A 13,403-nucleotide genomic window follows, 5' to 3' on the forward strand; every position below is an offset into this window, starting at 1 on the left:
CTTGATTTGCAATTTCGAATGCCTACATTTGCAGCCCTATTTCGAATTAGGCTGCAAGTATAGACATACCCTTATAGACTAACAGATTTATTGGAGCATAAGCTTTCATGAGCAAAGACCCACTTCGTCAGATGCAAGCTTTTGTCTTTGCCCACGAAAAGCTTATGCTCCAATAAATCTGTTAGTCTATAAGGTGCCACTGGACTCCTCGTTGCTTTTGCAGATTCAGACTAACATGGCTACCTCTCTGATACTTTTCTAGTCTTAGTTTACTGGGCAACTTACCCTCACAGGATTTTAGGAACTGGAATGGACCTCGAGAGATCATCAAGTCCAGTCCCCTGCTCTCATGGCAGTACCAAGCACCATCTAGATCATCCTTGATAGATGTCTGTCTAACTTGCTCTTAAATATCTCTAGTGACGGAGATTCTACAACCTCCTTAAGCAACTTATTCTACTGTTAAGCCACTCTGACAGAGGAAGTTTTCCCTAATGTCCAACTTAAACCTGTCTTGGCGCAATTTAAGCCCATTGCTTTTTGTCCTATCATTAGAGGTCAAGGAGAACAATTTTTCTCCTTCTTCCTTGTAATACTTTTAGATACCTGAAAACTGCTATCATGTGTCCCCTCAGCTGTCTCTTTTCCAAACTAAACAAGGCCAATTCTTTCAGCCTTCCCTCATATCTTGAGTTTTCTAGGTCTTTAAGCATTTTTGTTGCTCATAAGAAATCTCATTATAAATGGCAGGATATATCTGACTAATTCCATGGCGTGAGGAGTTTTTCCATGTATCATGCAGATTTTGTCCATCTACTAGATATTTTTCATTGACTACCATTGTTACCTGTTAGTCATGGCCCCACCCTGCATGTTCAACCATTTATTTACTTTTCCCTGCCTCTCTACCTTATGCCCGCGCCTACACCCTGAAAGTAAATGATGATCTCACAGACTCTGCCTTTGCATGGGAGAAGAGGTTGAATAACAGCATCCTCTGATTGTAAAAATACAATTAAACTCATGTTTGGAAAAAGAGATGGTGAATGAAAACCAAGGTTAAATTTGGCCAGTAGGGGGAGATGCTGTAAAGCACATTGTAGGAGTACTAAAATGTAGTACCAGACCATAAGCTGTAGCATAGCATGTCTCTCTCTACACTAGGGATGTAAATGGGTATCTGGTTAACCTGTGAGGGTTGCAGTTAACCCATAGGAGCTGGAGCAGCTCCCCTCCCTCCCAGACAGGGGTATGTTCCAGCCCTATGGGGCCCACTGTAGCCAGGGGCTGCTCTGGCAGAATGGCCAGAGCAGCTCCTCTCCATAGCGGGCCTGGTCCTATTCCTCCTGCCACAGGCAGCGGCTGCTCCAGCCAGAGCAGCACCTGTCCATGGTAGGCTGTCCTGTCATCCCATCACAAGTTTTGTGCTGGCTGCCCGGGGAGTGGGACCAGCAGCCCTTGCCAGTCCGGCTCCCAGGGAGACGGCTTCGCTGTGGCAGGGATGACTCCTTCCTAAGAGTGGAGCCAGCAGCCCTTGTAGATCCCACTCTTGGGGAGGCTTTGCTGCCGGCTCTGCAGTATAAAGCTTATTTAATAAGCTACATACTGCGGAGCCTGCAGCGTGTGTAACCAGCAAGATTTTAAGCAGTTGCACAGCTACATTTTTAAGCACATTTTTACATCCCTAGTGCACACTGCTTTGTTGGGCTACTCCCGTATTTTATTTGTTAATTTACTGATTTATTAGTTAACACTTTTAAAGCTTTCAATAAGACTCTTTACACTAAGTAGTACTTAAAAAGTCAACACAAGTAGTGCTGAGTTGTCAGCCCCACTGCATCAGGAAAGGCAGCTCAGAAGCAGCTAGTGGAAAAGTATTGCAAGCAGTGGTTAAAGTAGTTTAAAATGCGAGAAGCCCAGTAGACCAGCCCAAGAGCAGGAGGGAGAGGAAGGAGAGTGTTTCATCTGCTTTTCCTCTCTCCCCATTTCTTCAACAACACTCACCACTTCTGCATTAGGTAGACCTGTAATTTTTTTTGCTCCGAATGCAGACCCACCACTGAATATTAGGAGAAAGAAAGCGATACGCACTCTTTCATGTTTTTCCCTTCCTAAAACTTTATTTTTCATAAAAGAAATACAATGTAAGTTCTGATTATAATGAGGACCCCTTGTGCTATGTGGTTTTTTAGACGTAAATTACATAGCAGAGACCTGGAGAGAGAGGCAATCATATACAAATACTACTGTTAACATTTAGTGGTAGTGACTGATCGTTGGAATCATTTTTAGATTGACTAGTGCAGGGATTGGCAACCGTTTCAAACCAAAGAGCCAAACTACATCAAAATTCAGAACACGTGGTCAACAAAGAACTATATAAAAATCATAGAACCATAGAGCTGGAAGAGACCTCAGAAGGTCATCAAGTCCAGCCCCCTGCTCTAGGCAGGACCAATCCCAACTAAATCAACCCGGCCAGGGCTTTGTCAAGCTGAGACTTAAACACCTCTAGGGATGGAGACTCCACTACTTCCCTAGGTAACCCATTCCAGTGCTTCACTACCCTCCTAGTGGAATAGTTTTTTCTGATATCCAACCTGGACCTCTCCCACCACAACTTGAGACCATTGCTCCTTGTTCTGCCACTCTGCTAGAAACCGACCGCCATCCTGACATTGAGCCATTGATCACCACCTGCTGGGCCCGGCCTTCTAGCCATCTTTCTATCCATCTTACTGTCCATTTGTCCAATCCACATTCCCTTAACTTGCTGGCAAGAATATTGTGGGAGACTGTATCAAAAGCCTTGCTAAAGTCAAGGTATATCACATCCACTGACCTTCCCACGTCCACAGAGCCAGTTACCTCATCATAGAAGCTAATCAGATTGGTCAGGCCCGACATTCCCTTTGTGAATCCATGCTGACTATTCCTAATCACTTTCCTCTCTTCCAAGTGCCTCAAAATGGATTCCTTAAGGATTCCTTCCATGATTTTTCCAGGAACTGATGTAAGACTGACCGGCCTATAGCTCCCTGGATCGTCCTTCTTCCCTTTTTGAAGATGGGCACTACATTTGCCTTTTTCCAGTCATCCGGAATTTCTCCCGATCTCCACGACTTTTCAAAGATAATGGCCAAAGGCTCCTCAATGACATTTGCCAACTCCCTCAGTACCCTCGGATGCACTAAGTCTGGACCCATGGATTTGTGTACGTTTAGCTTTTCTAAATTGTTCCTAACCTGTTCTTTATCCACCAAGGGCTGTCCATCTTCATCCCATCTTGTGTCACTTAGCGCATTAGTCTGAGAACCCACCTTGTCTGTGAATACAGAGGCAAAGAAAGCATTGAGTACTTCAGCTTTCCCCACATCATCTGTCATTAGGTTACCTCCTTCATCCAGTAGGGGCCGCACACCCTCTCTGATCACTGTCTTCTTGTTAACATGCCTGTAGAAACCTTTCTTGTTATCCTTCACATCCTTAGCCAGTTGCAATTCCATTGGCACTTTCGCCTTCCTGATAACCCCCCCCCCGGCATTCTTGAGCTACACATTTAAACCCCTCCCTGGTCATTTGTCCAAGTTTCCACTTTTTGTAAGCTTCCTTTTTGTGCTTAAGTTCACCAAGGATTTCCCCTGTAAGCCAATCCGGTCTCCTACCATGTTTGCCTCTCTTGCTACGCATTGGGATGGTTTCTTTCTATGCCTTCAGTAAGGCTTCTTTAAAAATGCTTATTTGCATGACTGAAAATATACAACTTAATATTATTGATAATTGACATAATGATTAATAATAGCATAAATGAAACACTGTACTCGCAGACTTTATTTAATGGGACTTCTGCTGCTGCATCTTTTCACACATTTCTTTCAAGTTTACATAGTAACGGGTCAAATCTAGCTTCATGTACGCATTCAGGATGTCTTCTGTCAGTCTTATGGCAGGGGACTGAGGATGTGGGGGGTTCAGGACTCTTGGTTGGGATGTATGATGGACTCAGGGCACAAGGTTAGGGCGTGGGGGAGTGCAGGAGTGTTATGGCAGAGGGCTGGAGCTATGGGGGTGTTAGGGGCTCACAGCGGGGCTTCAGGTGAATGGGATAGGGATGGGGTGAAGGAGCTGGGCGGGAGGTAGGGTTCAGGAGGGGGGTGAGGGAGTGAGGTCTGGGTGGGAGGTAGGGTGCAGGAGCAAGCTGGGAGTAGGGTGTCTGGCCAGGAGGAAGGGGGTAGGAGCAAGGGAGGGTGCAGGAGCAGGCTGGGGGTGTGGGATCTCGGGGTGGGGAGTCAATGGGGAGGTGTGGGGTCTGGGCATGAGGGGGTGGGGGGAGATTTGCTTGCTTTCACGTTGCGTCGCAGGCACTATTGTAATACCGCCTCCTGCTGCTGCCATTCTCAGGATTTTGGCCAGTGGGACCAAAGGGGAATCCTCCAGAAAGCGCATCCCTGTGAGACTGTTCCCCCAGCTAAGGGAAGGAAAACAGCAGTATGCAGAGCCATTTCTGGCTCCACTTGTTCCCCACATGCTGAATCCAGTGGGGAGGCTCGGGGCTCCTTTCCTTCCCCCTCCCGCCCCCCCGCAGGAAGCTGGTGCTGGCAGTTTTGCAGGGAGCCATAAAACTGTGGTGCCAGTGCGGGCTCCCTGCTGCTGGGGGAAGCTGGGGGGAGGGGGGAGAGACGATTTTCTCAGCGGATCCAACAGCACTGTAGTTGAGCTCCACAATCCAACCAGGGAGAGCATTTGCCACCATGGACAGCTGGAACCGTGCCATGTGAGGTTTCTACACTGAGCAAACAGGAAATGGAAGAGCCATTAAAAGGGGTGTGTGTGGCTGCTGGTTTATCTTAGTGAAGGGCAGCTGAGTTTGAATTGCTGACTAGAGTGGTCAGGATGGGTATTGTAGGACATCTCTTCGAGGTCCTTTACAGTGACCTAACCCTGCTTAGTGCCGGTGTTAAACTTTGTTGCTAAAATGTAGCCACAGAAACCTCTCCTTGAAGTGGTTTATTTTATTGCCAAAAGTAGCATTGCAGCGTGTATACCTCCTGTGTTTTGTTGAGAAAATCTGCCTTTTTTGTTGACAAAACTCTTTAGTGTAGGTAAGAGAAACTGTTCAAATCATTATTTCCCTTGGGCCTTTCGTATACCTCAGGGACATTTTGCCAGCTTGCTAAAAGAACGTCTGAGCACGAACATGCTAACCTGGGTTTATACCACCACCACGTAACAGCACTAAAGACTGTGTTTCGGATGCCTGAGCATCTGTAGCGGTCTAGTGCCAGGGAAGGGGCTAGGCCAGTAAAAACTCCCTCAGGCCTGGCACATGGGCCCAATAACACACATTTTTCTGTGGGAGGGACTTTTCCAGTACTTGGGGTGGGATAGGAGAGATCTCGGCCAGGACCCCTGCAAGCCCTCCTGCATTGAGCAGGCCATTTCCCCACTCTGAGATAAGAGCATTCTCCTGCTTCCTGCTGTGTTTGTAGTTAGTACTTGTAGTTCCAGTGATAGCAATCTGTGCTGCAGTGTTGAAGGTTCAGTGATCACAGAGTGCTGATGATGTATAGTTGGGGAACTGGTAGGCTTATACAAGCTGGGCCCAGGTCAAATATTTGTAGAGGTATTTAAGCCTTGCTGCACTCAGGGTTGTAATGTAAGCATGACGTCAGAGCCTGTTCCTTTCTCAACAGAGATTTAGCAATGAGGACTGGCTTCTAAATCACTTCTAAAAAATGAAATGGACTCCTAAATAAGTTAAGCATTGCAACACTAAGCGCAGTGACAACCAAATACCTTTGGCCGTTACTTTTTTCCTTTTTAAAAAATACAGCAGGAAATGACATTTTAAAAAACATTAAAAATCATTTAGATTGCCAGGTCAAGCGTTGGAAAGTGAGGCAACACCAAATTTAAACTGGCTTATGCATCCCTAATTCCATTCTTTCTGCATATGATTTATGATACAGTGTTTAATTACATCACACAGTATAGTTTCCTTATTCACTGAACAAACTGAAGGGAGTAGAATTAAGGCTGCACAGACAACCATAAATACGGCTTTTTGTAGCTTCAATATTTGACTTTGCAAAATAAGTAACTGTCCTTACATTTTGTGTCTGCATTTTGTGAAAACTCTTCCTCCTCCCCCCCCCCCCCTACACCTTTTATTGTTCCTAAAACATCTTGTGCCGGTTACCAGGTGTAGAACTTTGAACCTGTTGAAGTCAGTGAATTTTGCCATTGAGTTTTATAGTAGTACCAAAATCGCACTCTAGGAGTTTAGCCCTTGTGAAAACTCTTATGTGGTCACATCAGGCAATCAGTCAAGGGCCATTTCTGTCAGGCTCTGGTTCCTTAATATATAGGGTATCTTAAGGGAACTCCATTCAGTCACCAGCCACTGGTGTAACAGTGAACTTGAGGACCACAGCCCTTTTTTCCCTTTTGTTGTATCCTTCCCTCTTCTTGACTGTTCCATTGTAAAGATTTATCCTGTTCTTTCAGAACCTAGTGCCATAGTTACCATTTTCTAGATAAGTACTTCTCTTTTTTAAAATAGAGAGAATAATCAGTTTTAATCTCCTAATTTTCTTGGCTTCAAGGAGAGCTTTCTGTCTCCCTGCCCAACCCACATCCCTCTCCCCCCCCCCCCCCCCCCGCCCTTTAAAGAAGAGTTTGAAAAGGAAGAGAGGTAAAGAATGGATGCATTTCTCTCTCCATTCCCTGATCACTACTGAAAGCAAGCCGAGGTTATCCTTTGTTCCCCCATGATCACCTTTAGCTTTCTCTCCTTTAGAAGAAGTTGAATGATAAAGACAGCTTTGTGATTCTGATTCTTCAACACATTCCACGCCTAATGTCTCATTGGAGTAAAAATGAATCTTCAAATTTAAATATAGTATGTTGCAATCTAGAATAGACCATATGCACTAAATGTATAATTGTATTATATTTGGTTAGTCATCACAGGCTACATAATGGAGGAGGTGTGGGGTCTGAGAGGGAGTTTGGGTACAGAACGGAACTCCAGAATGAGGCAAGGTATTTGGGATACAGCAGGGGGTGCAGAGTCTAGGAGAGAACTCAGGGCTCGTGCAGAGTGTTGTGGTGCAGAAAAAGGGTGAGGGGTGTGGGCCCTGGGAGGGGGTTTGGGTGCAGCAGGGGGTTCTGACCTAGGGCAGAAGGTTTGGCGGGTGGAAGGAGGTGTGAGGTTGTAGGTTCTGACTGGGAGGTGCTTACCACAGGTGGCTCCTGGTCCGCGGTGCAGCAGGGCACTCAGGAAGGCTGCCTGCCTGCCATGGCTCCATATCTCTTTCGGAAGTCGCCAGTTGCTGTTTCCATGTGCCTGTGCATCCCTGGGGAGTGGTGAGGAGGAAGGCAATAGATCTCCATGCACTATCCCAGCATCATCCTCGCAGCTCCTGTTGTGTGTTTCGATTTATTTTAGATCCAAGGGAAACCAGGACACTCCAGGGAGACTTAAGCCCTTATTTATTGCAAGCTTTAAGCTGTTAATACAGTTGTTTAAGTTTTACAAGCCTGAAACACAATTACTATACAATTTAAACCTTAAATACTATACATTCTAAAGCAATTAATACAGCGCAAAGCAATGCAAAAAGCAATTAATAGAAGATCTACTATAATACAATAATAAAACCTAGTTCACTTACACTTCACCTGTATGCTACCTACAGTACCAAGCAGGAGGTCATGTTTCTTTTGATTCCCACGCGTCAGAACGCCATGTACTGGATCGCTGGTATGAAAGGCCTATTTACTTCTTGTTTCATTGAGCAGGACCTGTGGGTCAGTCCTGCTCATTCCCTCCCATTGATTGTTTTTACTAAGCCCATTTTATAGCAAAGGTGAGACTTGGTCGTTCTAATAATATTTACCAATTGATTGTGTATTGGGTAAGATACCTAAAATGCCCAGTGTCCTATTGGGAGTACATCCTGCTACTCAGGATGTTGCTGCTGTGTGCGTAGTTGACAGTTTTATGGCTGCATCTGTAATTTTTGATGATCTGAAACAGAAGTTCCAGTACAAGGTTGCTTGTCCTGTGGTCTTGCTGTACCACGCTTAATCTGCATTGTTATGCAAAACATTCCTGCCTCTCAAAGCTTCTCCTTTCCAAACCATGCCTGTGCGCTATGTGCACCAGACTTGAGACAGGCCTGGGGTTTGTTGTGTAGGGATCCGCACTGTGGTGAAGGCAGACATCAGCATTTATTGTCAAGGCAAGGCTGTCCAGGCTCCCCCACAGCGCCCATTGGCCGTAAGGGTGCACAAACATGGCAACTGCAGATGGCTGCTTCTGGGAGTGGTGTGGTGCTGTGACATGCAGCCACGGTAGTCTGCCTGAGTGACCCAGTGCACTGTGCCCTGGACAGAAGTGTTAGGTCAGATCCAGCCTGTGGGCCCAGCCATATTTTGCTCTCCCTTGGTTAGGGAACATCTGTGCAACTCATGATGAGTGTCTACATTTCCTGCAGTGTCCCCTGTAAGGTATGGTTCCACATCTTATCTCCAGTGTATTTCAGTTTTTGAGTGGTATGATGGGTTCAAATTGAACCACCCACATTTCATGCAGTCTTCAACAAGGTGCTATGAGAAAGGGGAAAAAATAATGTTTCAGATTAAAAAGTTTCTGGCACATCCTCAAATTTACTCCGTTAATGAAAGGCCATTTTTCATTCAAATCAGATCAGCTTAGATCCTCCTGAAGCTCAGCTAATAAATGAAGCTGGCAAACGATCTCACATTAAGAGAGACTAAAAAGACTTGTACTTTTCAGCATACAAAAAAGAGGACACTAAGGGAGGATATGATAGAGGTCTATAAAATCATGACTGGTGGAAAAAGTGAATAAGGAAAAGTTATTTACTTATTCCCCTAATAAAAGAACTAAGGGTCACCACATTAAATTAATAGACAGCAGGTTTAAAACAAACAGAAGGAAGTTTTTCTTCACTCAGCACACAGTCAACCTGTGGAACTCCTTGCAAGAGGATGCAGTGAAGGCTAGAACTTTAACAGGATTCAAAAAAGAGCTAGATAGATTACTGGAGATTCGGTCCATCAATGGCTATTAGCCAGGATGAGAAGGAATGGGGTCTCTAGCCTTTGTTTCTCTGGAGGTGGGTGATAGGGGAGGGATCACATGAGGATTACCTGTTGTTGATTTGATGGGGTGGAGAACTATAGCAAACAACCTGGGTTTGGTCAACACTAGAAAATTAGATTGGTATAACCTGGCTGGTCAGGGGTGTGAAAAATCCATATTCTTGAGCAGTGGAGTTAAGCTGATGTAACAGGTGTTGACAGTGTTAGGCCAATGGAAGAATTCTTCCATCAGCCTTTTGGGGTGATGGAAGGTAGGATAACTCTAAAATTAAAAAAAAAAACCCTAAATTGAATTAATCTGATTAAGGCAGTATTTGGGTTGTGAAGAAAGGCCCTGACTAGGAAGTAGAACAAAGGCCTTGGAAATAATGTTATAATGCTAAAATAAATGAAGTAAGGGTGTTTGTCACAAAGAATTTCTAAAGACCATAATTTGTTTAAAAAAAAAAAGGCCTTTGCCTGATAGGGTAACTGCAGATGTTTTGAAATTGCATGGAGTATCTGTCTTAAAAACTACCAAGGTCCTTCCTAACCCACACACCAATGTTGACGCCTGTGTGAACTGAGGTGCAATCTGAAAACCATGGACAGCAAGAAGGAGAAAAGGAAGGGCTTTAGGGAGAGAAGAGATTGTAAATCTTATCTTGATTAAGACTGGAAGTACGGGTGAACTCTCTTCAATTTTTTTTTAGCTGAAGTCAGTAGCTGGCAATGACATTGCTTGTCTGTTAAAAGATATAAAATGTAAACTCTTACAGGGTTCATTACTAATACCTGCCTGACTAGGCAGGAGCTGATCTACATATATCTAAATATGCTTGTGATTAGCCCATTTGTAAGTATCTTGATCCAATGCTTATAAATGTTTTGTTACTGTTCTGATGTAGTGAATTGCTTATAAGTTAGGCTTTTAGAGCAATTACATAAATACCATTTGGATTTAATAAATTAATATATGGTTAAATTAGTCTTTGATTTCCCATATTAATAATTCCAAATATTAATAATTCCAACAAGGGTTACCTACTGATGGGTGAATCCTTTCCCTAAGTGAAGTAGGGATGTGAAGGACTAGTTGACTATCGGATAAGTAAATGTTTATCAGATAGCTGACAAGCTAATCTTCTAGTCGCTTCCCTCTCCCCCTTGCTGCCTCTATCAGAAAGAGGCAGCAAGGGGGGTAAGAGAAGAGGTACTTCAAAGTGGCAGCACCGTGTGGAACCTGGAACCAGATCCCGGGCTCCACGTGGCTCTGCCACTTTGAAACGCCACGTGCAGCCTGAGACCAGCAGCAATGCTGCGTGGAGCCTGGGGTTAGTGGGGGAGTCCCCAGCTGATCCTGGGTTCCACACAGTGCTTTCACCTTTGAAGTGTAGCAGCAGCCCTAGGGCTGTTGCTACACTTCAAAGACAGAGGTGTCCTATCGACTAATCAAATAGTCAAATTCATTGACTATTTGATTAGTAAATTACTCACAATTTAACATCCTTAAAGTGAAGTGCTACAGCAGTTAAGTTGTGCTGCTGTAGTGTTTTAAAATGCCGACTAGTATCTTTAAGGAGGAATAGGTGCCAAGCACCTCTTTATTAAAAGATTGGTGTCTGCAAAGTTCATGTATAGATCTGTTAAGTTATGCTGTAAAGTGTGATGCGTTGCTGTCCTGTGACTGATTTGATCTCAGAACCACTTCAGTTTGGGGCATCTGTGGGCCTTAACATTGTACCTTGAGCTTCTGCCTTTTAAGCTGTGACCACTTGGCAGTCCTTACACAAAAAACCATGAGTTAACAGGATAGGCATTTGAGCAGTTTTTCTTGATAATTAAACAGAATCCATTTGCAAGAAAAAGGGCTGTGACATTTTCTTCATGAGATTTTGAGCCACTTATTTAAAAGAAAAATGCGAAGTTAAAAACCAAAAGAAACCAAAGTATTTTTTGGGGAAAAAAACCTATTAGTTACTTCTCAAGTAACTATCCTAGATCAATTTATTTCTATTAATTCAAAACAGCTTTTTAATATGACATCATTGTGATGGGGCGTGGTCACAGAAGACCCCTTAGGATTGTTTTCCCGTGTACAGATCATGCCACTGACCCCTGCCTTCTTGCTCTCTCAGGCTCCCCACCACTCTGTCCTGCTGGAACAGATACTCTGATCTCCCCTAGACAACGCACAGAGTTGGGGATACTGTCCCCTCTGCAGAGCAATGCAGACACTGAACCATTTCGGCTCTGGGAGGATGCAGTTCTAGGGCACAGCTCCCAGGAATCCAACCCCCAAAAGGGATCAAACCCCCAAATATTCTCTGGGTAAATATTGTATACAAGGAAAGCTCATTTAGGTAAGCCCTCTTTATCAATGAAAGAAGGATATGCACACTGGTTGCTCTCTCCCCTCCCCCGGTTTGATACACTGGGCTTGTTAGTAAACAAAAGTGTTTTTATTACATACAAACCATAGGATTTAAGTGGTTGCAAGTGAAAACAGACAGATCAAAGTAAGTTAAATTAAAGTGAAAAGAAAACACATAGCTAGTTCTAATCCACTAAAACTTACTGCTTACGAGCTCTTGCCCTTAAAATCTGTTCTTATTTCAGGCAAGCCTTCAAGTCAAAGATTATCTTTTATTCTGACTTGGGTTTCCAGTTCTCTTTGTATCCTCGCATGCCAGGCCATTCTCCAGGTCAGCCAAAGACGAAGACCCAATAACTTCCCCTTTCTTAAATAGTCTTTCCTCTGGGGCAGGAATCCTTTGCTTTTCATTCCCCCTTCCATGGAAAACTACCTGGTCAAAATGGAAGCCCAGTGCCTAGTGGTTTGGTCACATGTCTTACTAGTTCAATCACCTTTGGCCTTACAGGACAAACAAGGCTGTTTATGGGTCGTTAAGGCTTGGGGGGGAGCACCCTGGATGGCTCTCATTAGCACATTTAAAACGCTAAATAGTCTGATACTTCATGTTTCTGACTTTCCATACATGAATGATACATGCACAAAAATAGAATATACAGATCCAGCAGATGATAATATTAAAATTGATAGGTTACATGAGGAATTTTGTCCAAAGCATCTCGGAGTTACACACATTTATATTCATCAGCCAATTTAATAAAGCATGGGATGAGACCATCACAATCATATATATCCTTTGCATGTAGAATAGTGATAGAGATGTAGCCGTGTTAGTCTGGTGTAGCTGAAACAAAATACAGGACTACGTAGCACTTTAAACCATCTTGTTAGTCTTTAAAGTGCTACATAGTCCTGTATTTTGTTTCATATATCCTTTGGGTTCACTTAGTACATTATAGTTGTTAGAAATTGTTTGGACATGTGCTGATAATATCCTTTAAAATGTAGGAAGCTGCTAATAGTTTATAAAAACTACTCATCTGTATGCATCAGCACCATGCTTAACAGGTATTTGTAACAGCATTAACTAGACATTAGCTACTACTGATGTCTAATTTTATGTCTAACATTAGGGAGGTGTTGCTTATTTATGTTTAAGATTATCCTGCTGTGTATTGGGGGTTTAGCTGAAGATTCCAGTTGAAACTGGAATGCAGCATGTTTAGGTAAATACTACAAACTGTTTTAATTTTCCTAGTTTTCCAGCTGTGATTTCCAGGTGCGTGGAGATGTACAGCAGCACTTTAAAATCAAATGTGTATTTTTTGTTTTATACAAGATTTTTTTAAATCTTAGAGGATATACTAAAGTATACTGACTTATTCCTAGAATATTGATATAAAACTCCCATACTTGTTTCTAATACACTCAACAGAATTTAATAATGTGAAACTACAGATCCAATACTGCATATTTAAAATTGAAGCTTGAATTCTTTCCACTTATCTGTATTGTAGAGATTTGAAATTACTCTTTGTTCCACTACAAATCAGACACTCTTATGCATCATACCACATAGACATGTGTTTCCCGTCTAGGTCAAAGAGTGTCTTGCAAGTAGTCAGTGAGGTTTGGGGTTTTTTAGCTTCTTCACTTCATTTTATCCGACTTGAATTTAAAAAAAATAAAAAACTGAATTAGGTTCATGCATAAATTCCCTTTAGGAAAAAAACTGGATTATAGTCTATTAACCTGTGCCAAGATTAAAATCAATTTTTAAAAAATCAGGTCTGTTTAAACCTACTTTAAAATTCAAGTATATGGTTTTTTATTACCAGTTTAAATGAGAAATACAGCTTGGAAAACCATCGTTGTCACTTTCCTGTGTTACAGGAAACTTTTAACTATATCATTCATG

At 43.1% G+C, this 13,403-nt stretch overlaps 1 protein-coding gene across 4 annotated transcripts in view; it reads left to right on the plus strand.

Moving 5' to 3' along the window:
• Window positions 1–13,403, plus strand: part of LIMS1 (LIM zinc finger domain containing 1) — a 149,485-nt gene that overhangs the window by 55,021 nt on the left and 81,061 nt on the right. The gene's annotated exons all lie outside the window — the stretch shown is intronic.

Source organism: Pelodiscus sinensis, chromosome 1, assembly GCF_049634645.1.
Source record: "Pelodiscus sinensis isolate JC-2024 chromosome 1, ASM4963464v1, whole genome shotgun sequence".
In the NCBI taxonomy this organism is placed as follows: Eukaryota; Metazoa; Chordata; order Testudines; family Trionychidae; genus Pelodiscus; species Pelodiscus sinensis.